The sequence below is a fragment of the Blennius ocellaris genome (assembly GCF_963422515.1).
Source record: "Blennius ocellaris genome assembly, chromosome: 9".
Taxonomy (NCBI): Eukaryota; Metazoa; Chordata; class Actinopteri; order Blenniiformes; family Blenniidae; genus Blennius; species Blennius ocellaris.
Window position 1 is genome coordinate 17,521,138 of NC_137658.1, and position 27,831 is coordinate 17,548,968.

The 27,831-nt window shown below is 41.0% G+C and overlaps 1 protein-coding gene across 1 annotated transcript in view; it reads right to left on the reverse strand.

Moving 5' to 3' along the window:
• il1rapl2 (interleukin 1 receptor accessory protein-like 2) overlaps nucleotides 1-27,831 on the reverse strand; it is a gene marked incomplete at both ends in the record, with an annotated part of 355,657 nt that overhangs the window by 127,171 nt on the left and 200,655 nt on the right. The window lies entirely within an intron of this gene.

Genomic DNA, 27,831 nt, shown 5'->3' on the forward strand with positions numbered 1-27,831 from the left:
TGCCAGCATGGTGAGTGAACTTCAGTTGGGTAGAGAAGTACATAACCTGCTAATTGTGGTCATTTCCGTTAGAGAGAGCGAGAGAGAAAACTGAGACTATGAAAACTCAAGTTTAGTTGTAAAACTGCTATAATTATGGCCTTGAGGTTGGTAAATAATTAGAGGTGAGTCTCTTAAAATGGATTTTGTCAACATGAGCAATAAACGGCTGTAGGGCAAATTCACATGTACGGTAAGAAAATCACAATATTACAGACGACATTACCAGAGACCGTGGGACACATTTTTTCCCCGGCGCTTTAGAAAGGCTTACTCAGCACAAACTGTCACTGCAGGGTGGATCTCCTGGCATTAAATGGAATTGTCTTTTGCTTTTGAATTTTAAAAGCAGTAAGTCTCAGCTCGAGAGCTGCTAAAAGGCCTAAAATTGTCATTGTTAGATATTAGGTTGGCCGTTGCTGGTCTGAGCACTAGCTCGTGTAGAGAACGGGGAGCAACGGCAGCTTTCTCGCTCTCCTGATATTCACCATTTGATCAATGAATCAAATTCCACAATTGTTCAGTAGATTGGATGAAAGGGACCTACAAATATTAACTTCGAATAAACATCACCTCGCTACTGAACTGATACTTGACGAAAAAAAACTAAGGAAATGAGCTGTTTTGAGTTTACAGCTCAAAGGTAATGTTCTGCTATGCAACTTGAAGTTGCTAAGCTTTTTTTTTTTTTTTTTTTTATAGCAGCATGTTTTTTGAAATGTACTTAGAAGATAGTATTTGCACCCAACGGAGAAATCCATTTGTTGGTAGCTGACTTGTCTTTATATAAAGAGTGTTCGCCCTTATATTTCAACTGGTTCTTTTTGATTGAATCATAATTCAGACATTTTTATGCCTGGGTTTCATTTCATTTTAAAATGTTTTCTTTTAGTTGCTTTATCATCCTGAGTTTTTCTTTGAGTGACTCTAACTAAACTGGATGGGAAAAAAAAGGTCTAATTTAAATTGTATCTAGAAGTGGATTGTGTGGATAGACACTAACCCAGGTTCAGGTGGGGTGTCGGGATAGTGGGGAAGGATGCAGATCTTTGGTTTGGAGGTAGAGATTCAAACCGTGGTTCAGATAGGGGGCGACACAAACAAAAAGTAGCTTGTCATAAAGTGCTAAATCAACTCTAAACAGTGAAATAATTCATGTAACATGTTAAACTTTGATTTACAGCTTGTTGCTCTGCGTGAAGGGGTGAGCAAGCCAACGGCTCATGATAAATATCTCAAAGCTATCACTTTGTAAGACAGAACTCGTCAGCACTGGTTGTGCAACCAATACAAAACCTTTTTATCCTCACACTGCTCAAGATGAATCTGCACCTTCTAATTATGTGTGTAAAATCAGAGCTGAAGCAATAACCTGGAACCATGTTCCTGGGCCCTGGTCCTGCAGTGGTCTTCACCCTGTGTGTTCTACATGACTCCCTGCTCTAACACGCCTGATTCAGACGGCCGCCTCATTAGCAGGCTTCCGCCGAGCTTGTTAAAGAGCAGTTTGGAGCAGCTGAGATTGAGCATGGAGGCGACTAAAACACACAGGCTGGTGATACTTGACAGCGAGGCTCTATGGACGGCGCTGACTGAACGGCTGTGGTTATTTGTATTGGCACTGCATTAGTGGTTACGAGCGAACAGCATAAGACGATCGAGAGTGCGACAGTGATGCCCTTGAAATGAACTATCTAATAGAATCTTTTTTTAAAAAGATCAAGCTTTGAAGTCTGTTACGACGCATATGATGCAATGTCTTTTCAAAATCACTTTAGTTTCGACGGCTTTAAACCTTTTCAAGGTGATTGTAATTGTTTGTATGTGTGTATGCGTGTGTGCTCCCAAGTTCACCTCCAAACACAAAACCACACATTGATCTTTCTTTTTTTTTATTCTCGCTGACCCCCCCCCCCCGCCACACACACACACACACACACACACACACACACACACACACACACACACACACACACACACACACACACACACACACACACACACACACACTCTTGCTTATGTGAATCTGAACCACTTACAGCATCAATGCAGTGTGTATTTCTGAGTGTGTATCTTCACAGGGGACACCAGGATTGTTGTCATTGACCTAACCAAGACCAGTGCGCACTGAAGTGGAGGCCTGGAAAGCTTTTTATCCATCCATCCCCCCCGTTTCTCACCTCCTCATCAATCTATCTCCAGCTGGCGGCATCTTGTTTTCTCCTCCAGTGATTCGGTTACCTTTTTCTCTCTGCTCCTGTGGCTCTATCTTTGCTTTGCGTGGCACTCTCTCCTGCTCTGGGATCATCTAGTCTTGCATGGACTTGTAACTATCTGCCTTCCTTAATTTGCCAACGGAAAAATATCTCACGGAAAAGAAAAACCTAATAAAAAGTGACACCTGGACACAATACGCTTGTTGGTTTTCAGCAACACATGGACATGGAGGAAACTTCAAGGACTCAGTGTGTCCAATTAACTTGGAATTCAAATGATTGTCCTCACGTTATTCTGGTCCATTTGAGTCATCAGATATCATTAAAGCTCTGCTTTGTCTATGTTCAACATTAGAAGGGGACACCCTAAACAATGGAGAGGACACACATTTGTATGGACAGACAACGAAGTTGGACTGCTATTACAGTGAGAGTCAACTATAAATCTACCAAGTCCCAGGAGAATATGCACTGGGAGTCACCACTCTGGAGGCAGACATTGTCGTTATTGCCCATCTACTGAGCATGTGCAGAACAACTATTTACCACGGCCGTGGTGCGCATGAGTCATTGCAACGTTTCAGAAAAGTTGTATTTTTCACTCATTTCAAAGTCGAAGGGTTCAGAGTCAAAGTGTTTTCAAAAAGTTCCACTATTGGAGACATTTTTTTAAAAAGTTGCATTTTCAGTGCATCATCATGCAAACACACACTCACAATGCAACAACATTTTCACTTGAAAACGTTGATAAAAACAAGATTGACATCTGTTGAGCATGACAAAACGTGTGTGTGTGTGTGTGTGTGTGTGTGTGTGTGTGTGTGTGTGTGTGTGTGTGCGCACACTTTCACTCTGGCAGCATTAGCTGTGGCATAGCTGTTCCTGCCAGCTCATTCTGTTTACAATGAGCTTGCTTTAAATGTCTTTTTTGGCAAGTGAAATGGTGAAACATATGAAGAAAAAAAGGCAGTAAAATGCAGATGCGTATTTTTTTTTTTAAAGTATCTTAAAAAATGGTTTCTAAAGTAGTCATACTGTAGAACAGGGGTGCCAAACATAAAGCCCATGGGCAAAAACCAGCCTCCACAAAACCAGAGGACGGGATGGGCTACAGGGTAACAAGAGGGAGGGATATATTCTCCCAGCATGCTCTATTTTTGAGCTGAATACCAATATTTATGTCATGTAACTACAATCACGACCGATTATAATGATGGAAGGTCACAAGTGTAAACAGTGTGATATTTACAATTACTTTCAGCGGAGATTTCTCTGCATTTAACCCATCCTATTCATAGTGACCTTAGTTTTATTTTGTCATAATCACAATTATAATCATTTTAAAATTGTTTTCATTTGTGTCTCCAAAAGCTTCATTGTTTTTGTAATTACACATTTTGGATGTCATTATTTTACAGCATTTCACCATTCATACTCCAGACTTTAATACAATCTGTATATATGATATGGGCTATCCTGACTTCAATATTATATCTTGACTTCTATTCTTGACACTATTCTACCGGTCGGGTCCACTCAAGATGGAATTGAGCGGTTTGTCGCCCCTGAACTAAAATGTGCTTGACACCACTGAAATACAGGATATCAATGCATTCGAGCGAGACTTACTGCGAGTTTCAAGTTACAATGCATGAAGAAAAACTGTAACTCATGATGTGTATACACTGAACCCAACCCTGATTTGATGGCTCGCTGATATCGTGTCCAAAAACTTGATAAATGCAACTATGAACTCATTAGAATGCCCGTGTAGTGTTAATGATGTGTTCAGTAAACACTTCATTTAGATGGGCTAAATCGACTGGATTTTTCAATATATTGAGCGTGTCATTGAGTGCATGATGTGCCTAATAGAATATGACATCATGGAAACGTGATGCTCTTTCAACTGGCGTAGTATTCGGACCAGAGTCTCACTGTCAGTCAACCTCTTCATCCCGTCCGGGACGTCGGGCCGCAGTAATAATTTGCCCCCCAACCCTGTCCTGAGCTGTAATAGTTCCTTCTCTTCCTGTTCTTTCATCACAATCCTTCACCAGGTGGCTTTGCCTGATTTCCTCCTTCCAGCTGGAGTCCATCTCATGGCAATGTGGGTCACCTGTCATTGGGTCATTGGGCGTCCTTAGGACATGAACAAGCCCTCGCACTCTCTAATTCTTGATTTCAGAAGAAATGCTCCGAGCATGCTTCTCGCCATCACTCAGAGCCAGACAGAAGAACAGTCTTAACATTGCTGTGGGATCTTAGTTTTGAGGCTGTATTGTTTGGGCTTCCAGATGTTACGGAGATGACTGAAGACACCCCGGGCTTTGTTAAAGCCGGCCTTCATGACTTTGTGGACATCATTGTCACTGTCTACTTATAAAGCTTCAGAGTTCTCTGAAATCTTCAACACACTCTAGTTCCAGTTGGGAACAGAGTGGGACAATTTAAATGTGAAAATGAACTCGGAAAATCAAATAATTCTGGGACTAATTTTGTGCAAATTGATCCCAACAAGACGTCGACTGGGTTTGGATGTTCAGTAATGTAAAGTACTTTTGTCTCGTGCACCTCGTGGTTCAGTTCCACATGCCACTGTGTTGAAAGACGTAACCTGAAAGGAAATCGATGTCCTCCCTCGCCGAGGCTCCGACATAAAGACACTTTTTTAAAAAGCGGAAAAGGATTTCATGTTAAAACACCCTTTTATGTAGTGGCTTTGATGATTTTGTCCTCAGACATCCACGCCAGCGATGCATACTGAACTGAGATGAACCGCACAGGGGAGCTTTTCTACCGACTCTCTTTCTCTCTCCGTCTCTTTCCACATGTCCCCGTCTTCTCTATCAGGCTTTGTCACAGCCGCTCGCTCTCTCTCCCCTGCCTGCGCAAAACCACAACCCGGAAGCCAAACGCTACATGGTGAATACAGCATCCACGTAAAGGAGAACATTATGCGTATCTTACCATAAATACGTTGATTTAATTAGACAGCGATGCAAATGCTGTGTCAGAAGCATTTAGTGCATGCTGCACACCTCTTACCAATGCAAATCCTGTGTGTGTGTGTGTGGGTGTGTGCTCATATCTGTTCCTGTGTGGAATACATTTTAAATGCTTTTGTTGGTGAAATGCCCCTGAGTTAAAGACACTGAGCATTTAACTCACAGCCTGTTACTTTGATAGCATAAAGGTCTCCTAGCCTAAAATAAAATGAAGTTATCTTGATGTTGGAAATTAGATATTCAGTGGAGTCGTTTTTCTCATGCTACTTACCTACAGGGCAAACGAGCAACATCCTCCTCTGAATACAATGGGGAGGAGAGAAGAACATCCAGAAGAGCCAACAACTTCAAGCCAACCTGATTACACTCCACCCACATCTCATTACTACGAGTTGTCAGAGAATTGGAAGAAGGCTATTACAGCCAAGTAAAAAAACAAAAACAAAAACAAAAAAAAAAAACAAGGACGCCATACGGCATTAAAGCAGAACGATTCATCTCAAAACACCTGCTTCCATCACTGCAGCTACAATTTGGGCTTTTTTTTTCCTCTTAAAAAATTTCATTCAACTTCTTAGGAAATCAAACAGCTTTTCATTTGATTCTCCGGTTTTGTAAACAGCAGATGTACTTTCTGCTTTGCAGCCTGGTTTTTCTTCTTGAGATCTGTCATGAGATAATCCAGATTAGACAGTTTAATTTCTCACAGCGGAGTAGTAGTGATCCGGGAGAGTTAAACAGCAAACTTCAGGTTCTTCCAATAATTTCCAACTAAGAAAGTTTGACAGTTTGGGATAGTTTGTTGAAGCGTTGTTTCATGAGTCTGGTTAATGTGAGGCTACATGTTGTTTGTCAGGCTCTTGTATCTTTGTATCTATGGATCTGACAAACATTGGTTATTCAACATTCACATTTGCTTTAGCCAACCAGATATGTTGGTACCAATAGTTATGTGAGGTTCATCTCTGAGAGAGATGTTATGTGTGGTGTCACACATAAGGTCGGTGGGCAAAAACTGGCCTCCAAGAGTCTCTAATGCTGCCAAAATATCAACAAAATGTACAAATTTAAAAGAAAAAAATAATATATATATATTTTTTTTGACATTTCACTCCAGAAGCTTTCATTAAGAATGGCTTCATGTTGAAATTGTCATCATTTTCTGCTGTAATTATTCAGCTTTGTGAAAATATCAACATTTTCATCATGTATACACTGCCCCACGACAAAGAAAATATGTAGTTTAAATTCAAAGGTTATTATGGCACTACTTTACCGGTCCATGCTGGACAAAACGGTGCCGTATGTGGCCTATGAACTAAAATATGTTTGACAGCCCTAGTATGGTGGTTCAAATACAAAACCAACGTCCTTTGATATATATAGGCAGCCAAGCGGAGGCGTGACCAGTCCCTGTTGTTCCTCTTCCAGTCCCTCGGGTGTGTTTCTTGTGGTTTGTTGGGTATGTGAGCAGCGGGGCCTTATAGTCCTTTATAGTCCAGGTAAGGGCCCTAGGGGCTTTCTAGACCCATTTGGACAGGTAATTACTCTGGGTCGTCATGACACTTCCCCACAAATATCACCTAATGTGGTTGTTCTCATTGTGTGGTCGCCCTTGGGAAGCCAGAGAGCATCAGGGGAGAGTCAAAGAGAAATCTAAAGGTCAGAGGAATGCCTTTTCTCAGCAGGAGAATTCTGAACAAAACAACAAAATTAAAGGGTAGAACTATGATGAATTCTACTTGGAACCCATTTTACATGACAACATTTCAAGTGAAAATGCTCAGTTTTTGAATTTTCATTTCAGAAAGGGTTTATGTTTACATGGTGAAGTTCTGAAAACAATGTCCATCGACACGGAAATGCTGAAAATAATGTAGTCAGCATGCCAGGCCACAAGTTGGTGCTGTTGGTTGTTTTTGTAATGAAACCGCACACACACGCTCGCAGAGAGCAATACGTTATTGACATTATCGATGGCCAGCACACACACTTTCATATGGACAGAATACAGCATTGCCTGGGAGTCATGATACTCTGGAGGAAACATTGTTGTTATTCTCCATCAACGCACACATGTGCAGAAGAACTATTTACGACGAACGTGGGGCGCATGGGCAGGAGCAGCCTTTCATAAAAGTTGCATTTTCCGCTGTCTACACTTTGGAGATGGAATTGGAGCATTTCAAGAAGTAGTGACAACAGCAACACTCTATATACAGTTGTTGGATTTTCTCAATAAAAATGCCTTGAAATGACTGTGATGTATTTGTGCTGTACAGTATTAATAAAGTTTTATTGGAAATGGAAAGCCTTTAATGACCATGAGCTTCTTTGGGGATATTTGCTGTATTATTTGTTTCCAGTTGGGATTGTGTGTGTGTGTGTGTGTGTGTGCGCGCGCGTGTGTGTGTTTGTGTGTGTGTGTGTGCACACACAGGCAATGGGCTTCCACTATGCTCTCCCCCATCGTATAATGGTGACATTATATATACTTTGTTCTCTACAGATCTAAATAAACCTCTCACAGCTGTCATAAATGGATAATAAAGAGTTTGAGGAATAGATATACCAGACTCTAGTTGTTTTGCCAATAATAACATTCGAGCTATCTCCAGGTCTGACATAACATAAACCGATTATTTTCACTCTCTTAACAATGAACAAAACTGGGACAGTCAAGCATGCAGCAGGCATTTCTTGGTCTAAATACTTTGAAATCCCTCAAGAAGCAAGTTGTGAGTTTTACGGATGGTTGTGTTTTGTGTGTTTGTCACCTTGGAGCAAGTATCTCTTAAAATATCCTCCGGTTGCCTACGAGTTTCAAAGTAATGCCAAGAATTCAGGAAGCTGCTCCAGCCAGCCAAGGTGTTTCATCCAGCCTCCGGTCTTTATAGTGAGATAATGTAGAACTCATTCTGTATTTAAATGTGTTGATTCATATTCTATGCTCAGAAAGAAAAAAAAACAAAACAATGCTACTATAAAATTGGACAAAAAAATTTCATTTTGTGAACATATTGAGAATATTTTACATAAAAAAATGAAAACCAAGGTCCCAGTGAAGATAAATGCTTTTAATGGAACATCTCGCCCTGAAGACAGCAGCTAATGTGAGTATCTGTCAAGAGGAAGGAGGAGAGCGTTTGTGTGGCACAGGACTTTATTAACAAGACGAGAAAATAGCTGCGGGAAACAGGGAAATGAGAAAAGATCTGGAAATACTGAATTGCAGAGGCAATACAGTGCTACAGACAAGACTGTTTAGCGATGGTGTTTATGGTTCATCTCGATCTCATTAGGGGTGTGTTTGCATTTCACTGCCTGGGGGGTCATTTCATCCTGGTGAGACGTGCGCACTTTGAAGGCCAAGAACAACACTAGCATTTATCGAGATCACTTATGAGACACACGACCACCTTATTGGCAGCTCTTATCAAGGCTTTTGCTGTTCCTGTGCTCCCCTCTGTTGACAGGAAATATAGTCTTACGGCATGATTTACTGATAATGAGATTATTTCATTACTGGAGCATTACTGGATTGGTTTGGGAACTGAAGGTTTAGTTCACTTTCTCAGATAACCACTGATTTCTTTCCTAAATATTAACAGTACAATTTGGACTTTACAGCAGTGGATTCAGCATAAAAGTCATTTTAGTCCTATTTTCTTGGCGCACTGAGATGACTGAATATATTTAACACGGTCAGGGATAGGAACTGTCGTAATGGTTGTCTATTTTTTTTCCCACCCAGTCAGAAACATCATGCACACAAGGTCACATAAGTGTAATGTGGTTCACAACCTGTTTTCCTTGGAGCCCCACTAGATTACCTTTCAACGCCGTGAACCCAACACGCCCACTCTCACAAACATACAGTACAAAACCAGGAGCATTCAAAATAAAGAAAAAACAATGGGTAGTTCTGTTTTTGCAATGGAACCACGCACACGCACGTGCAGAAAACAATTCACTATAAACAATAACGATAGCGAGTACACAGATATTCTATGGATGGATGACCAAGTTGGATTGTTATTACAGGAGACTGAAGAAGATGGACTGTGAGCCATGACACTGTGGAAGCCCCATTGCTGTTATTGTTCATTTACTCTCACATGTACAGATGAACTATTTACTATGGATGCAGTGCACATTTCCTCCATCTACACATTGGGTGGCGCATTCTCAAAAACTTACATTTTCCCCATCTACACAGAGACAGAGCCTTTTTTGAAAGTTTCCACCTTGAAAACAATTTTAATAACGTTGCTTTTTCAAACAGTTGTTCCTCGGGAACCGTTTTTTGAAAAGTTGTGTTTTCAGTGGCTCCGAGCACCGTTTTCGACTAAATGGACACCAAAACTGCAACAAAAGCTTTCTGTTTTCACTGGATAACATGAAACCAGAGTCTATAATAGCCTCCGTTTGTAATTTCTCTTGCTCTTTACTCTTTGTGTGCTCTGCACACCGTCTTGTACCAGTCCTGTTTTGTCTGACGAGGCCTTACAAACACGTTTGGCCTGACTTGACAGTGTATTACCAGCAACAAGCTACTTCCTGTCCCCCTTGTGATGAATGAGGTGAAACAAGAGATTGAAAAGGTGAAGAAAAAGATTTGTAGCTGCCATTCTGCCTCTAATGCGACCAGCTGACACTTATAACCCTTTTTGTTAACAGCAAGTTTGGAAGTTGCACTCAAGCCGTGTGTGTGTGTGTGTGTGTGTGTGTGTGTGTGTGTGTGTGTGTGTGTGTTTGCCCATGTGGCTTGTTATTACATAACATGGCAAAATGAGGGTACAGTTGGTCGCCCAGATTTGCATTTGAGGACGGGTATGAATAAAACATGGATTTTCCTTTTCACCAGAGTGTGGATGTGCATGTTCACCACTCACCGTGTGCATCTATTATGACAAATGAGGAAGGTGCTGTCATGCAGAAAGAGATACCAGGTGTATGAGTGTAAATCGCTCTCAACCAGAAACTCACATGACAAATCGAAAGAAAGGGCCAGCAAGCAAGACCGCCTCAAATGACTTGACAAGGTGCTAAATGGAAATCACAGCCTCGAGATTCAGAATGGTGCACCAAATTCTTGGTTACACACTTTATTTCCCAGCTGCTAATTGGATTACTTTCTGCATAAATCTGCATTATCATGAGGAAAGTTGATGTCCAGGTTGAAAGTAGTGCCCCATGTTTCCAAGCCGCCATGACTTCTGTCGTCACAACACTCGGATTTTAATTGTATGAGACCGCTGTACATCTGTTGGAGTGTACACAAATATTGCCAAAGAGCCTTCGAGGAGGTAGAGCATCCCTCCTTCAATTCTACCGGCTCTGTCCTTCGGATGACTGTTAATATTCCGCGATCGTGCGTGATATGAGCTCGTAGCTTTCGTCTCGAAGTCAAACACACACAAACAAGTTCCAATTACATTCGATGCAAAAATGAGCCAGAAATGACTCTCCAAATCATCTTGTAATCCCCCCCACATCAATACATCCAGCTCCCCTACCCCCCCCCCCCCCCCCCACTCCCTGCAATTACCCTCCCACGATCAGGGCAGGCTGCTGGAGGGTGCTTTGAATTATAGAGCTAATAGAGGGGGATGTATCCTGGCCAGCAGGCAGCATGTTTATACCTGGATGGAGCTGCAGATTAATTTGACTATCAATCTAACTAACAGGCAGTGGGGGAGGGTGAGAGAGAGAGAGAGAGAGAGAGAGAGAGAGAGAGAGAGAGAGAGAGAGAGAGAGAGAGAGAGAGGGAGAGGAGTGGACACCTGCATCGGCTGAGGCATTTTACACACACAAGCAGACATTTCGACACACACTTCCAACACATGGGCTTCTAATGTCTCATGCTGCTGACTGAATGTGTGTTTCATGTGGTGCTCCACCTTTTCTGAAGCAGCCATCAAACAAATAACACTAAATTATTGACAAATGTAATGATTTTCAAACTTACGCAGTATTGAGATAGAGAAAGTGACAGGGTGTCTACTATAATCATTTCCATTCTGCGGACCTGCTGACACTAAACTGAGCACAAATAATCATATTTACTGAATCTCACAAGGTAAATTCCTTTTGTGCATTAACCAATGCCAGTTGTAGGGTGTAGAGGTGCTGCCTCGACACCCAGGGCACTGATGGAGTGAAGTGACTGTGTTATGGACTTGACCAGTGGTTCGAAAAGCATTGACGTGAAACAAATAACTACGCATCTGCCCACGTTCACCTGTTAAAATTAAACATGATATGACATTTGAAATAAAACTTTGAATTGTGGCGACGAGATACTAATTTGAGGCAACAAAATATTGTTTTTTGTTCTCAGCGCACATGTGTGCACAACTTTCCTTTTACAAGTAGTCAACAACAACACTGATTGGTACTTTTATCTGAAAGAATTTGATAAAATATCAAAACTTATTACGGTTCCAAATTAACCTTTGTTGAAATTAACAAATTACGTTGAAAGTTACATTCTATAAATACATGAAATACTGCTGTTAAAATTTAACTTCTGTGACCTTGAAATGTCTCAGTTAAAAGATTTAGTTGTAAAACAATCTGCAGAAGCTCCATGGAGAACTCACTGCAGAGACAAGAAAATTTTCTCTCCCCAGAAAATGTCTTTTTTACTCGGACAACAATGCACCTTGATGATCCTCCAATCACTGTTGAGGTCGTGTTTTGGGGCCTGAACAAGTGACCATTGTGGTCGTTTGAGTTGAATGGCTTGTTGCACTACACCTTTCAATGGGTTTCAAATAGATCTGCACATTCACAAGTTTAGCAATGAGCATGTTTTTACAAGTGGAACTGATTATGATTGACGGTTATAATGCATTTTCCTTTTTTCTATTTTAACAATAATACCTGGGTTCAACTGTGTCATAAATATTACAAGTCCTGAGGCATTTCAGACACTTCCCGGTTACAAATGTCATCTTTTTTCCATAATTACACAAATTAAACAGCTTAGAAATACAGGCACGCACACACGCACGCACGCACGCACGCACGCACGCACGCACGCACGCACGCACGCACGCACGCACGCACACACACACACACACACACACACACACACACACACACACACACACACACACACACACACACACACACACACACACACACACACACACACACACACACACACACACACACACACACACCGCCCTGACGTCGTGTATCAGTTCACTGACTCGTGAAAATTGTTCAACGCGATAACAACCACGTTCTGAATTTGTTCCCGGCATCCAGCACCCCCGGTTCAGACTCAGAGTGTCGTGAAGGTGCAGTTCATGCTCTGGTTGAATGTTGGCGAGATACAGGAAAGGGTCGGATCTGTACACGAGCATCTGTTCCACCTGACTGAGAACTGAGAACATTCCTCCATGTGTGAGGGCGGCGGCCCTTTACTGTGAGGCTTTGATCGATACATGTTGCATCTGCGCCGATGAACGGACAATACAGATTTGAATGCACATAAATACTCATACTGACAAATCCACAGCGTTAGATTCACAGAGGAAAACGCGTCTTTAACCACATGTCCACTGTCAAGTGAAATACAGAAGGTAGAAGTTGAGGGGACATTTAAATTAGATGGCAAAGCAACCTGTCACCTTCAGGCCAATATCCTCACAGTCCATTTGTTTGATGCAGCGCCACGGTTACAATTAATTATATTTCCAAAAAAGTAATAGCCTCAAACTGAATCTTGAGCCCCGGGGCCTTGGCAGTTAATCCTACTTTGCACATTTATGGCCTATGGACATTGACAATAAGGCTGGATTACTGATCCAACATATAGCAAATGTACTAATAAGGTGCAGGCACCCATGTAGTCCACCTTCTGCTTAGTTTACTTTAATTGCTGGGCACCTCAATCATCCCATATTCAAAATCTTACGTTACTCATACTTTTGTTTCATGCCGAGAAGTACAAGCACAAGCAAAAGGAATTTACTTTTTGCTTCTTGCAGAAACCGAGTGCCATAAAGTGCCATAAATCCTCATGTATAGTCAGTACGCAAACATTACGCGGGGGCTCTGCGTTGCCATGAGCGACCTCTCCTCAGCCTCTGCGTCAACGCGACCGAGCCTTCCAACAGCTTTACAGTCTCCAGTACGCATAGAGCAGTGTACTTTCTATCTACTCACTGTTCTATGTGTCCTGTAGACTGGTGTGTGATCCACAAAAGTCTTTCGCATGTGGCATGTCATGGCTCAGAGCAAAATCCCAGAGGCCAGGGCAGTTTAACTAATGAGCAACATGTTGCAGGGACTGGCTTTCACCTCCCCTTACTGTTGCTACAGAACATAATTTACAGTCTGTCTTACTTTTGGCTTTCTAAGTAATATTGAAGAATCACCAAACTGCTGACATCACTGGTCCTCTCTTGTCTACCGACTGCAAAGGTTGCTGACGTGTGACGTCACGTAATACTCTCCAAGTGCGAGTACGTCGTGCAGTATCGGAACTAATCCCTGATACTGGTTTTGGTATCGGTACATCTCATATTGGGCCGGCTGTAATAAATGTTTATTATTATGAATAAAGATGGGAGTAAAATGTGATCGGCATAGTATTCAGCCAGGAATCTCAGGAACTTGGAAACCAATAGGAAAGTTTATTTTCTTATACTGTCAATCAATCAGTGCCAATCTTTCATATAGGCAGATTTGATTTATTGCACATTAACTTGGTTCACGTTTTGTTTCTTGTTAGTTTGACATTCTGACTCAGCACTGTGAGTGCGTCTGAATCGTCCCTCCTATCACCTTTCCTATCCACATTTCTTTATAAATGTGGATAGCAATAAATATGCTTCTTTTCTACCTACGGCAGTGCCTGACATCTTGAGTCCCTCTCTGAGCCAAACACAACAAAACTGAAACATTCCAGGCCTTGTTTGTTGTATTAATTCATCATAATTAATGACATTCATAAATATACAATCTCAAAATGACATAAGATCAGATGTTCTTTGAACATTGAACACAATGTGTTAGTCATTGATTGAGCATTTGAAGAAAACATTAAGATGCAGCTATCAAAAGGCCCTTTGATTGGAACAAAATGTGCATCTGATACCTGTTGGAAAAAAAGAAAAAAGAAAAGAATATTGAATTACCTCTTAAAAAGTATTCTGCTCTTTTCGACTCATTAAAAATTCCCCATGTCTATTAATATGCAAATGTATTTCATTTCTAAAGTTTAATTGCCGGACACAAGGCGTTAAATAATTTAATATAGACTTTTGTCTGTAACAAGGTGTTTTAAGAATCCTCATAAGACAATCTTCAAAGTTATTTGTGATTTCATCAATCAAACACATGGCTACAACTAGAACAGGCACCGAGTGGAGCGCATACCTTTGCCAACAACCAACAACCACTAACCAGGGTAATGACACCACTGCACCATGTGGCTTGTCACCAGATAAGGAGTTAAAACGGAGCATTTTGGCATCAAGTTGACATCAATCGGATAAAAACTGACGGCATTATGATGAAAATACTTTTTTTTTTTTTTTTTTTACCTTTTTGTGAGCTAGAACTTGATCTTTGATCCAATTTCTCTCAATATTTAATGGGACTATCCTTGGATAAAGATAAATCGTCCCTGAAAATGTCATGCTATTCGAGTGAATAAGTTTCGTGAAAGCCGTTGATCTCCTCCATGAGGTGCCCCTCCCACCTGCTTTGTATAGGATTCTTTTTATTTTTTTTTAGGTTTTTGAGATTTATGAAATCTCATCGATTGGTCCTTGTATGATGACAAATCATCCCTGAAGATTTCCTGCAATTTGAGTGAACTGCTTTTGTGAAAAGTTGGTCAAATACATACATACAAACTATGCTAAAAAGACTCGGGGCTCACGCAGTAGTGAGGCTACATGCTAAACATGATTAAAATATGACAGATCCAGTCATTACTGAGCTTGAACACTTGTGCAGAAATACAAAATGCACATCTCCTGTCACAAATTTATGGCAAAATGCAGAAATAAACAAGGAAATTCTGACCAATGACACAAGAATTTGACAAGATACTTTGGTCTTAACATTTGGCACGGCTGGACAAAATCTATTCTGCATTCTGGTGATCGGAGCTGCTGCTGCGACCTGCAACCTGTTTGATACGTTTACATTCATTGTGTTCTGTTGGAAAATGAAAGCCCATAACAGTAAATGTTATCGTAAATTGCTAGTAGACATTAAGAAAACTTATTTCAAGCTGCATTAACAAAATTGGCATCACAAGTTCACCTCTCTTTCCCAGCCACGACTGCATCCATATTCTCACCCTGCTCCTGTTTTCAGAATTTCTCTCCAAACACATAAATGCCACAATGGCTTGGTATCTGTTTATGACGTGTTATTGTTGTGCAATAACTTTTTTTTTTTTTTGCAGAATCATCTATTCTTAGGCAATCACCTATTCTTGCATAATCACATTGACTCACATTGTTGTAGGTTGCAATTCAGCTTGTGTTTTCATTATCGACTTGTGTGTGTGTGTGTGTGTGTGTGTGTGTGTGTGTGTGTGTGTGTGTGTGTGTGTGTGTGTGTGTACCGAGAGAGAGATGTGTAGCATGCTTGATTTTTTGTTATCCGCATCAGTGGTCATTGTTGTTGATGAATGTGTCAATGTAATTAATAAAACTCCATCCATTCAGGGCATCTTGTTAATGGAACCAACCCCAGCTGACGATGGGCAACTCTTTTGACAGATGGTCAAAGTCAAACATCCGCTCGTCTTTGACAAGACAAAGTCAGCCATTTTTAGTCATACTAGTCGTGTTTATTCAAGGTAAACTGGAGTTTACGACCTCACCACATTGCCCTATTGATTCTTTCACCAGATATATCTGATTAGCGTGCAGTGGTGGCACCCCAAGAGATGCTGCACTATGCCTGCAAATGCAAAGTAGGGCAGGACTTTAAATGAGTTTAACCTCAAATGTGCAAAATATTTCATGGGGGACAAAAATGCATTTAACAAATCCAAACAAGCGTAAACACAACTTCCCAAGGCGTCTTTATTCCGAGCAATGTCAGATGTGGAAACATAATTATATGACTTGAGAAGATTAGTCAAAATATGAAGATAGAAAGAGAAACCTTTCTTGGGTCAACAAGCTGTCACATTACCTTACCTGACACTTTTAAATATAACTTTATCTGGTCTTGATTTAGTGCCACGGATTTAATGCCATTCGTCTCTGGAGCCATACATCTCTGTTTTTTTTTTCTTTTACAAGACATTTGAGTCTGGAACTGACTTCAGGGGATACTTAACAAATTCAGGAAACAACACCGTGGACCACCAGTCCATCACAGAACAAACATGGACAGTTAATCCTACACTCTCACAATCACATGTAGAGACAATTTAGAGTCCCAAAATAACCTCAAACTCGTGTTTTGACTGAAAGAAACAGACATGGGAGCGATAGCCTCGAGTCAGTCACAAACCACTTTTTTTCTTTCTTGGGCAAGTCCTGTGAAAGATTAAGTTAACTCCAAGTCGACTCAAGTTATTTCCACGTACTGTTCTTCCATATATCTATAAATCTTAAAACATATCTAATTACTTGGCTGAGTTTTAAAACCATATTTATGTCATGATCTATTTTTTATTTTAATTGCAACATTTACTTTTTCAACACATGATTTGATTTCCATTGCATGTGAAAATGAATGTGTAGCTTGAAAGCCTGTGAGTCTCAGTCAATGCAATGTTCACTTGACATTATAAATACAATCACAGTTGAGTGATATGTATTCCTCCGTCAAATCTGGGCAGTTATTTGCATTTAGTATCAAAAGTTTAGTCTGAAGGTATTCTTGGTGAAAAAGGTTTGAGCACCTGTAACAGTGGAACTTGAAGTTGTATAAAGTGATTTGTATGTGTATCAGTCAATTTGAGGTTACATGCTCTACGAGTTGTTTACTTTATTTCACATTTACACATTAAACAAATCTTAATTACAGGCACAAAAATCCTCACTAAACACTTTTCTGGCTGAGAGGCCACAAAAAGCCTGAACTGTTAAAATAGTCTTGTGATAATCTTGAAATCAAAATTTTCAAGCTTTTCTTCATTGTAGCACAGAGTATATGTGATAGAAATTCCACAAAAGTGAGCAATTACTAAGAAAACTAGAACAACCTCAACATCAAGTTTTAATGAAAACATTCTGGCGCAAAATACAGCGACATGTCCAAAGAACTTCTCATATAGCTGTTATATTATGAACAACAACTATATCAGAAAAAAACATTTTTTGTATCAGAAAAAAAACATTGTTGATGAATTGAATAGGGTTAGGGTTAGGAATGAATCATTGTTGTTGAATTAGGTTTTCTATCTTTTGGAGTGGATAATTATTTAATGAATTCTATGAAGGTCATTAATGTGGAGTGATTAAGCCTAAATGCATACTGGCCATTAGTTTAAGGGCAACTCGGGGATTCTTTTCGAAAACCTGAATGAAATTGTTGGTACTTACAATGACGCTCATGTTCACGGTTCACATTTCTGATAAATATCAGTGCAGGTTTTCGAAACCTTTTCTTTGAAATCAACAGCTGAGCAAACATCTGTGAGGTCTGGCAAGGCAAGGAAACAAATCCTGCTTGGTGATGTTTTTGTGGTGGTCAATAGTGTTACATAACAGAAATCTACTCTGTGACACTGTGTACTGACCTAAAATGTGTTCCTTCTCTATTTCCATCCCCTGCTTTCTCTCGTTCTGTCTCTCAAAGTTTCCCGTCATGTATCTTTAACACTGCAAAACACGAACTTGCTTGGCTACTGATGTCAGCGGTGTTCCCAGAGGCAGCTGCCATATTTACGAGAATTAAAAAGACGACCACAGGATCCCAAGGAAAGGCTCAGTCGGATCATTTTAAGACAACTTTATACTACTTTAAGAGGTGAATTTGTGCTCGGTACGCCTTTGATGAGCAACTATGAGGATCAGTGTTTTCCTGAAGGACATTTAGACAAGGACTGTGGATGCTGTGAGGATCAAACTACCACCTTTGCTTTACACAGCAGCATTTCGAACAGCAGACCTCTCAGAAACGCAGCTCACTTGGTGTTCGCACCTCCTCCTCTGCCCTCCTTTCCCTTCTTCCTGGGTTAGCCTTTTCCTCCATATCTCTACCAAGTCATATTGTATTTTTGAGCACCTCCAAACCACTTGCACATCAAAGTGTTGAACCCAAGGCTTACTTTTTTCTTCTTTTTTTTTTTTCCAAAAAACTGGCCAGGGCAGCAGGCAGCGGCTCAAGTTGGCATGCACTGGCACATGTTAGCCCACGTTGGCGAGAGAGTGGGGCCATCTCAATGACTGCCAAGTCACCGAGGACTGCCAAGCAAACATCAAATGACCGTTCTCTTTTTCTTTACGCCCATTTTCCTCTCCACTCCTCTCTCTTTAGCCATTCTCTCTCTCTCTCTCTCTCTCTCTCTCTCTGTCTCTCTCTCTGTCTCTCTCTCTGTCTCTCTCTCTCTCCCCACTTGCTGTCTTTAGCTCCTGCTTGGAGTCTGTTAATCTGATGAAGACAAAGGTTCAACATTTGAATGGCACTCCAAAACAACCCGTGTGACAAGTATGTGTGCGTTTCCAGAGTGGAGGACTTATCCTCCACGGCAAAGAGAGACAGGTGGTCCAGCGTACTGGAAAATATCACCGGGGAGGAGCTGAGAGAGAAGGAGCAGCAGAGTGAGAGAGGCGCTTGTGCAAAGAAGAAGAGAAAAAAAAACCATAGGAAATGAGATCTCAGCTTTTTATTTGACTTCACCAGCAATTGCAAAGGGGTGAAGGTGCTGGATGGAATGTGAGACAGGGTAATGACGGTGGAAAATTCAGCAAACGGCTATTTATTCGGTGTAGTCAACCGCCCATTAGCTTTGCAACCAGCCATCAAGCCACGAGCAAGAATTTGTCACACCTACAGACAAAACTGGCTGTTTTACAGTTTTCTCTATAAGTAACCGTATAAATGTTGCTCTTCCCGCCACATTAAAAGCGGCGCGAAGAGAGAGTTGGGAGAAGGAGGGATTCCATTTTGCTGCAAACGTCAAACTCATTACTTGCCCAGCGATCTACCCCGGTTTGAAGCAGACACATTTCCACTTAGGAATAGCCTTCAAAGTGTAAAAGCCGATAATTGCATCTTGAGATGGAAAGGTGACCTTCTTGGCAAATCCCTGCCAAAAAGGTCACGTAGAACTTTTATTATCTCAAGTTTGGTTTTCAATCAATACAATCATACCACTTGGCAGATCATCTCAGGACCAGCAAACATAGAAATTGAGAACGAATACTTGAATCTGTTGCAGCCCATGAGCAATCATGCAAGGCTTTTTTGTCCGGATACAAATAATGCTAGAAAACAAAGATCACCTGTACCATTCGTCCATCGAGGTCAGGGGTGTCGGACATGAAACCAAGCATCTAATGATGGTAGTCACACCTGCATTAATGCGGAAGGTCCAAAAATATTCCCTGGCTCCACCGTTAGAGGACGATATCGAGGTATAATATTAGACTGCAGAGGTCGTCTGTCTTCAGAGAAAGTGTGGGTAGAAATGATGAAGTCCTTTGTTTGCTCATTAGATCACTCAAACTATTGAGCTTCCATCTCGTGACTGAGTTGGCTGCATGTGTCAACAACATACGTCAATATAATGAGGGGAACACAGATACCCACACTGACCCAAACACTAGGGGCTGGCCACTACATCAGAATACATTATTCAACTATCTGTTAGAACTCATCGGACAGGGATCAAAACTCCATAAATAACTTGTTTTTTAAAGTAAATGGTTACAAACAACAGACCATGACTTGGATGTTCCTAGAACCTTCTCGTACCGTCAAAATCCAAGTTCTGCTGGTTTGCATGGGTTGGACTGAGGGGAAAAACTGAATGCAGGGAAATGTAATCAAATTTAATTTGAAATACATTTTTATGTATGTTTTTCTATTGCATTTTACATGTCCAAAAGCAGTAGTAGTTGCAGCAATATCAGTAATAGCAGTAAAAAATAGTAGTGGTAGTAGTATTATTATTACTAATAGTAGTAGCAGCAATTGTAGTATCACTGACAGTAGTAGTAGTTGTAACAGCAGTACCAGCAGTATTGCTAGTAGTAGTAGTAGTACTAAAAGCAGCAATAACAGTAGAAGTAGTGGTAGCAGTAGAAGTAGTAATAATAGAAGCAAGACTCTTAACCCATGTAGCTAAGAGTCTTACTAATTAAATATTTTTCATAGTTCCTGTACCATTGTATTGTCGACCCACAAAGATTAATGGTTTGTAATAATGTGATCATCATATGCCCTGTTGTGCTATTATTTCAATTTCACCATATAAATGCATTTAGTAAAGTATTTCACATAAGCACCTGGGTCATTTTCATCCTGTGCAAAGTAACATTGCTATAACACTGTTGATTAATAAAGTATCCTGAACAGAGGCTTTGGATTCTTCAACACGTCTTTTCTAACATCCTGAATTGTTTACTGGGTGTTTACACAAATCCCAACCAAATATTCAGAGCCTGTGTCTCTCTGACACGGACAGTTTTGTTTTGCCACTAACCAAGTCAATTAGCGAGACAGTTCATGAGCCAAGACGGGCAAGGAGCTGGCGGGCAAAGAGTCAACCATGTAGTTTAGAAAAGCCGGCCAGTTGATAATTCCACCAAAAACCCAACTCGGCCAGTCTGCCTGCCACCATGTCCATAACCCAAACCACAATCCCAGCGGAGGCCAGCGGACCAATCAAAAGGTTCCCAAATGAAACAGCCACTCTGTCAGCCAGCTACTCATTCAGCCAACTACAATACCCCCCAAAAACTAGGTCTGTAACCAGCGAGTTACTAATTTTCCCCACAAACACACACAAAGAAAACCCCCAAAACATTTCAATTTCAAAAAGTCGTTCATCAAACACTCCATTCACAATTCCAAACATTGTCTAGTAAACATAGCCTTAGTTTGCTCAGTGTCCTCCTGTCCATCACTTTGTCTCGAGTTGTTGTCGCGCTTCATTTTGGTCTGTGTGTCTCTTGTCTAGGTTTCCGTTGTTTTTTTGCTTCATTCGGAGGGAAAACCCAGCGTTGCGGCACTGAAGTTTGGTGCAGAGCATTTCTCCGTAGCCTCAAAAGTAAACTGAGACCTCTCACTGTGTGTATCAATTTCATTCCAAATGATGTGCGCGTGTGCACTGCTCTCCTAATCGCAGTGCGTCTATGGACGGTCTTGGGCAGCCACCACATGGCCTCTCCCCCTACTGAGGTCCTTATACCTGCAGAGAAAATGGATTTTTGCTTTACTTTCCCCCCCTCCTACTTCTTCGCTCTTCTTTCCATCTCTCAGCAACCCTCCCCTTGACTCTGTATAATTCCATCTACTCTCTATCAGCTTTCCTGTGTTTTTCGCGCCGTCGACTCACCTTCTCTCCCCACCCCGCCAATTTAACTACTTTCTCCTTGACTCTCTCTTTACCCTCGCCTCACTCCTTCTTCTTCCCACCCACCCGCTTTCATTTCTTTTCACCCTCTCTCTGTGCACATCTCTGTTTCTCTGTGCCTCATATGTTACACAATGTTATTTTCCAGTTATTGTCTCCAGAGGGTATGTCACTTCACTTTTAATGCCTGTTCACCTTTGGCTTTGTGGCAGAGTCACGAGGCTATCCCCTTTTCTGCCGCTTTCACAAACCCACACACTACAGCACACTCGGGGAATCTGCAGGGTTTTCAAAATCAACAGATTAAAGACAAACGCATCCAAGACATGAGCCATCTTAGCTGCGCCCCTCACCATCACACACACACTACCAGTTGGTTACGATACTAAATCACTAAATGATCGTGCTCTTTGAAGAAAAGATGGCTTAAATGGCACGTATAATTAAAGCTCACAATTGTTTTTCTTTTCTTTCACAAACTGAGTTATGGGTTGACAACTCCCAGCTGTTGCTTTTCATCTTTCATCTTTCATCTATATTAGAGATTAGAAAAGCCTGTAGGAGAGAGACAAAGCAAAGAGCCTTGTAGGAGAGGCTCATGTGGACGTTCGGCATCAAGCCTAATTTTGATCCAAAATGTGAAATTTATAGCAAAACTCCAAAGCGATTGAACAACCGATGCAAAAATGAGAGAGTCATTTTGACGTTTCTCAGCAAAGGTGAAAATTCCTCCCTGTTTTAATGGAAGGGATTCAAAGTGTTCTTGATGAAGATTGCTAGCTGGAAAGTGTTGGTACAAAGACAGTGCTGCCACAAATTATAGTGGTTATCAACGCATGCTAGAAATAACTATCCTGCAATTTATTAAAAAATGGACAAGCAATTTCATAATAGAGTAAAGCTGTAATGCAGGGGTGTCAAACTCATTTTACTTCATGACCCACATACAGTGCAATTTGATCTCAAGTGGATGGGACAAGTACATAATAGCATTATAATATACAAATAAGTAGAATTCAAAATCTCTGTCGTCGTTTTAGTGCAACAAAGCATTAATATATCATTTAGAAAGTTCACATTAACACAAACCAAACCTGAAATATGAAAAAAAAAGAAGTGTAATTTAAACAATATAATGCCACAGCTCACAATCACACTGGCTTTTTTTTTTTTTTAATCAAACTCTTTACATCTTCAAAGGATGGTCTTACATTTTGCGGTGTCCATGTCAACTGTTGGTACATTAACGGGTAAATAGTCTGACGTATACACAGAAATGGTGACAGAACTGCCGTGTAAAGTTCTTGGGAACAGCTTGGGGGTTGAGCATCCTGCCCCAAGTCACTTCAACAGTTGGAATGAAAAAGGTAATTAAACCTCGGACTGTCTGATTTAATTTCACCCTACAAGACAACACGCGCCACAGCCGCCGAGTCGGCCTTCTGGTCTGTCTTGTCTTTGGCATGTAGTTGAAGGTGATTGCATTGACTCTCGTAAATAATCTTAGGCTGAAACATCAACTAATTCACACAAAGTGCAACTTTATATTCACTTTAAGAACTAGTTTAGGAGTGTAGACAGAAGCAATATGCCAACTACAGGGGACATAAACAAATAAACAAGCACATGTGAAGTAGTGAAGTTTAGCGTGAGGTGAGTCAGTTACAGGCAACACCCCACCCACCCTGCCGCCCCGCCACTCAGTTGCCGACAAAATAAGTTATGGACATCCACAATGCATAGATGGACACCAAAAACAACACTTTCTGCCTAAAACCACCAGTGAAAGTGATAATAGGAGTATTTGCTAGTTAGCAAGTCTATATAGAATAACACCTCATATGAACATTCAAAATGTATCATGAAAATGTATAGAAACTAATGAATCATTGTATGGCTGAAACTAGCTCAAATGAGTTTGTTAGAGTGAATGTATTTCAAAAAGACGCACATATGCTGCTGGAAAAGTATCTGCTGCCCTCTGTACTAAGCCTGAAACAACATCTATTCGGTATTTATCTTTACTACAATAAATTATGTGTGTGCACACACATAACACGTGTGAATGAAATATTTCAAAATGACAGGAATCGCAAATGGAAAAAACACAAAGTACTTTGTACATGAAACTGTGAGATCGAAATCAGAGACATCCTCGTGAACCTCTATCTCGATCAAGGATAACTTTGAAAACTGGCTGGAACAAGCAATGGTTTAAAAAGCTTTTTACCCCATAAGTTCCCCCGTTTCGAACATGCGACATGCAAAGCCTTGACGTTACCTTAAGAGGACCTGAAGCCCAGTTGGAGAACCAGTGATCAGCACAACGGGAGCATCTCACATTGAAACTCATTTAATGAATTGCAACCGTCCAGTTGAGCATCTGTACTGTAATTCTTCAGTACGCCAGCATTCATGCCACTTTTGACTTGTTTTTGGTCTCCACCACCTCTAAAGACGAGTGCTCCACTCAGTAAGCTCACCAACTGGTCACTAACTTTGTCTGTTGCTCCAGGTAACAGGAGGTAGTTTACAAATGGTTGTTAAGAGTCTGTTATAGCTACAGCTGTAAAAAAACAACAACAAAAAAACAACAACAACATAGTAAAGTTGGGAGCTTGACAAGTAAATAATGACACTGAAGCCTGTGTGGGCAATAAGCTTCAATTCATTTTTCACGTTGACTGACGTCTTGTGCGCTGGAGCATTGTTTTCACAAAGTCTTCTTCAATCCTTCCAGGGGAAAAAAAAACCCCAACATGCAACCAGCCATAAAGCTCGGGGCAGACCCAGGGCATACTGCATGAATTAAAGAAGCCGGGCCTCTTTGTAGAGGTCATGAAAAGGATTGCTGCTGACTGGGAATGGCAATCATTTTGCCTTTGGCCAGTTTTGCGCTACCTCGTGTTTAAGAATTCACCTTACGAGTCACTCCCTTAGAAACAGGTTGAGACATAAAGTTCATGTGATATTTTATCGGCCTTGAACAAATGTTGCTTCATGAATCACTTTGGGAGCAACTCTGGGCCTAAGATCCTTGATGAAACATGCTGAACTGCATGTCCTTACACATCATGCATTACTGCGTTTTCATGAGTCTCCCAGGTGATAAGCAATAATAACACTACCACCATGATTGTCTTGAGTATTTAAATGAAGGTTTTGCATGCATTATTGCTTGTGTTTGACATTGAATTACTGGATAGAGTACCGTGTGTGTGACGTCTACACATCATTATTTCAATAATAATATTTTTTAATGACATATCATCAACCAAGATACTACTACTAGTAGTAGTTGTAATAATAGTAATGGTAATGATAGTAATAGTAAGAATAATGGAGTCGGAGGATTTTCATAAAGTTTTCAGTTTTTCACTTGAAAATGCGGTTGTGTAAATAGATCCTTCGACTGATAGTGTTGATAGTGCTGTACCTTAGCTTTTGTGTCACCACTACACAGTGATAGTCTTGTGAGGACGTAGCTACTACCTTACTGCAGCATTTTAACATTAGATTTTCATGACATCTCTTAACCATGTGTATGTACAGTAGCAGCGCTGCACTAGTGCAGCTGAGGCAGAAGAAAATAAAGCTCGTCATTTCCCCCCCGACCGTCTCTGTCACAGCTTGTTGATTTGAAGAGGACATAGACATCCCATCACACACATCTATCACTGCTGGGACAACAGAAAGATGGATGGAGAGAGGAGTCGCTCAGAGGGGAAAGCGCTGGAGATGAAAAGAGAGACGACAGAACAACAGTGGAAACACCAGGTTCTATGACTGTTAATTTATAGCTGCGCGCCATCTGCTCATGCCCATGTGCTGATTTTAGATATCAATTGGAACAATGCAATCTGTTACGGTGGCTGCAAAATAACACAAGCTTGTTTGGCTTCGAGACAGATGTGTTAAGTTATTGTTTCCTTCACTTGAACTGCCTTCCTTAATGAATTGTGACAACATGATATTTTGCATCAAACTCTCGAGGCTGCTCCTCTTCTCACCTGTGACCGAGATCCACATCCCAGAACCGTCGTCACAACATTTATTGAACAGCCGTAAACACACAAGAAAATGTGAGCCATCGGACTCCAAAAGAATATTATCCACCAAAATGTGCAGAAAGCTGCTCGCTAACTCCTTGAATTGAACCTTTTTCACATGTTTTCCTTTCATTGATGCTGCTGAACTGCACTGGAGAAAGCTCACATCATTCATAGCTCAGAATTAATTTCCCTCTCTCACTTTCATCTGATTGGTTATTACTAAAAATTATCTTTTTTAAAACTAACTAGCACAGACGTGGGCGTCAGAAAACCCGGAAGCCATATGTGACCTTTGACCTCTGATTGAACGACCCTCAGGGTGTCCCTACAAAATCCTCAATGAAATGAAAATCAGAGTTATTACAACATGATTACAACATTTATTACGTCGAAAATGGCTAAATGTTTCACGTTATTGGGCATCATTACATTCCTAGTTGTGTCGAGTATATTGGCTCGCAGAGCAAGTAATTGTTACCTCACAGAAATAGAATTGAAAAGAAGGAAAAAAACATAGTCGATGAAAAAAACCCAAAACAATAAACAGTTCTTATTTACTGAAGTCAAAATTTGGAATTTTTGGAGAAACACGTAATCATGATTTCCAGGCAAAGGCTGACAAAGAAAAAGAATCGCAGGGAAACAATAGCTCAGAAATAGCTTTCTTTTAATCAAAAGTTGATTGTTATTGAGCACAACTCAAGTTGACGTATGTCCCGATCCTCAATAACAGTGCAAATTAACAAAAATGGAAAAATGCTAAATATAAACTGGAAGAATATATATTGGTAAAGAATAGCATATCTTGGTGGATTAAAAACAGAAAGCAGCTTCTCTTTGCGTCTTTCTTTGTTTCATGATAAGAACATTTAATGAAGCCGCATTAGCTGATCTGAAAATACACTTTGGAACAAATTCTGTAAGAAATGAAGGTGGTGAGATTTTTTTAAAATCTTTTCAATGAGTGAAGCGCAGCCAGTGAAGAGATGCTAAAACAGGTGTTATACGTTCTCTTAAGAGATGCTGGAATTCAAAAAGGCAGAACTGTGGGCCACATTCTGTTTTTAGCTGTTAGCACACTGTATAAGCAAGTGTCAAGGTGAACCATAACACCGACTCCAGATCCTCAACAGCGTACGGAGATAAATGAAGTATCGAGCTGCACTTTGAGGCATTTCTACATTACAACACCTGGATTTTCCCAGCAGATGACAGGCTGTGAATCCAACTGGAATTAATCCCGTACTTTTATTATCGCCGCACAAACCAAACTAAGGCAGATCCGTGTGTCGGGAGATGATGTGAAGTTTTGCTTCGTGGCAAAAGGCGAATGTGAAAGGCAACGACTTCCTAATAATGGCAGGAATATAAATCACATCGGATCAAGGACCATAAACAGACTTAAAAGTGGAGTTTCCTGGTGACTTTTCCCTCGACAGAGTAACACAATAGCAATAAAGCAGGATCCATTCGGTGGCGCCCCGCTAGGAAAGGAGGTGCTGTGTGTGTGTGTGTGTGTGTGTGTGTGTGTGTGTGTGTGTGTGTGTGTGTGTGTGTGTGTGTGTGTGTGTGTGTGTGTGTGTGTGTGTGTGTGTGTGTGTGTGTGTTAATAAGAGACCCTGAGACAATGACAGACACCAAGCTCTAATTAGGTTGTCATGCTGAGAGAGCAAGGGAAAGAGAAAGAGAGAGAGAGAGAGCGAGAGAGAGAGAGAGAGAGAGAGAGAGAGAGAGAGAGAGAGAGAGAGAGAGAGAGAGAGCGGGAGAGAGAGCTTATTAAGGAGGATAGGTGTCAAGCTCTGGCAGGAAAAGGAGGTGGGAGGAGAGCGGAGGGGGAGTGGGAATCCGGCGCCGTCGGGGGGAAAGGAACGGTGGAACAAGGGGGTGGGAGTCACAGAGAGAAAGCGAGAGAGAGAGAGAGAAACCAGGCAGTGGAGGAGAAAAAGAGGTATAGAGATGAAGGGAACCCACATTAGGTGTAGGAGGGTAAAAATGAG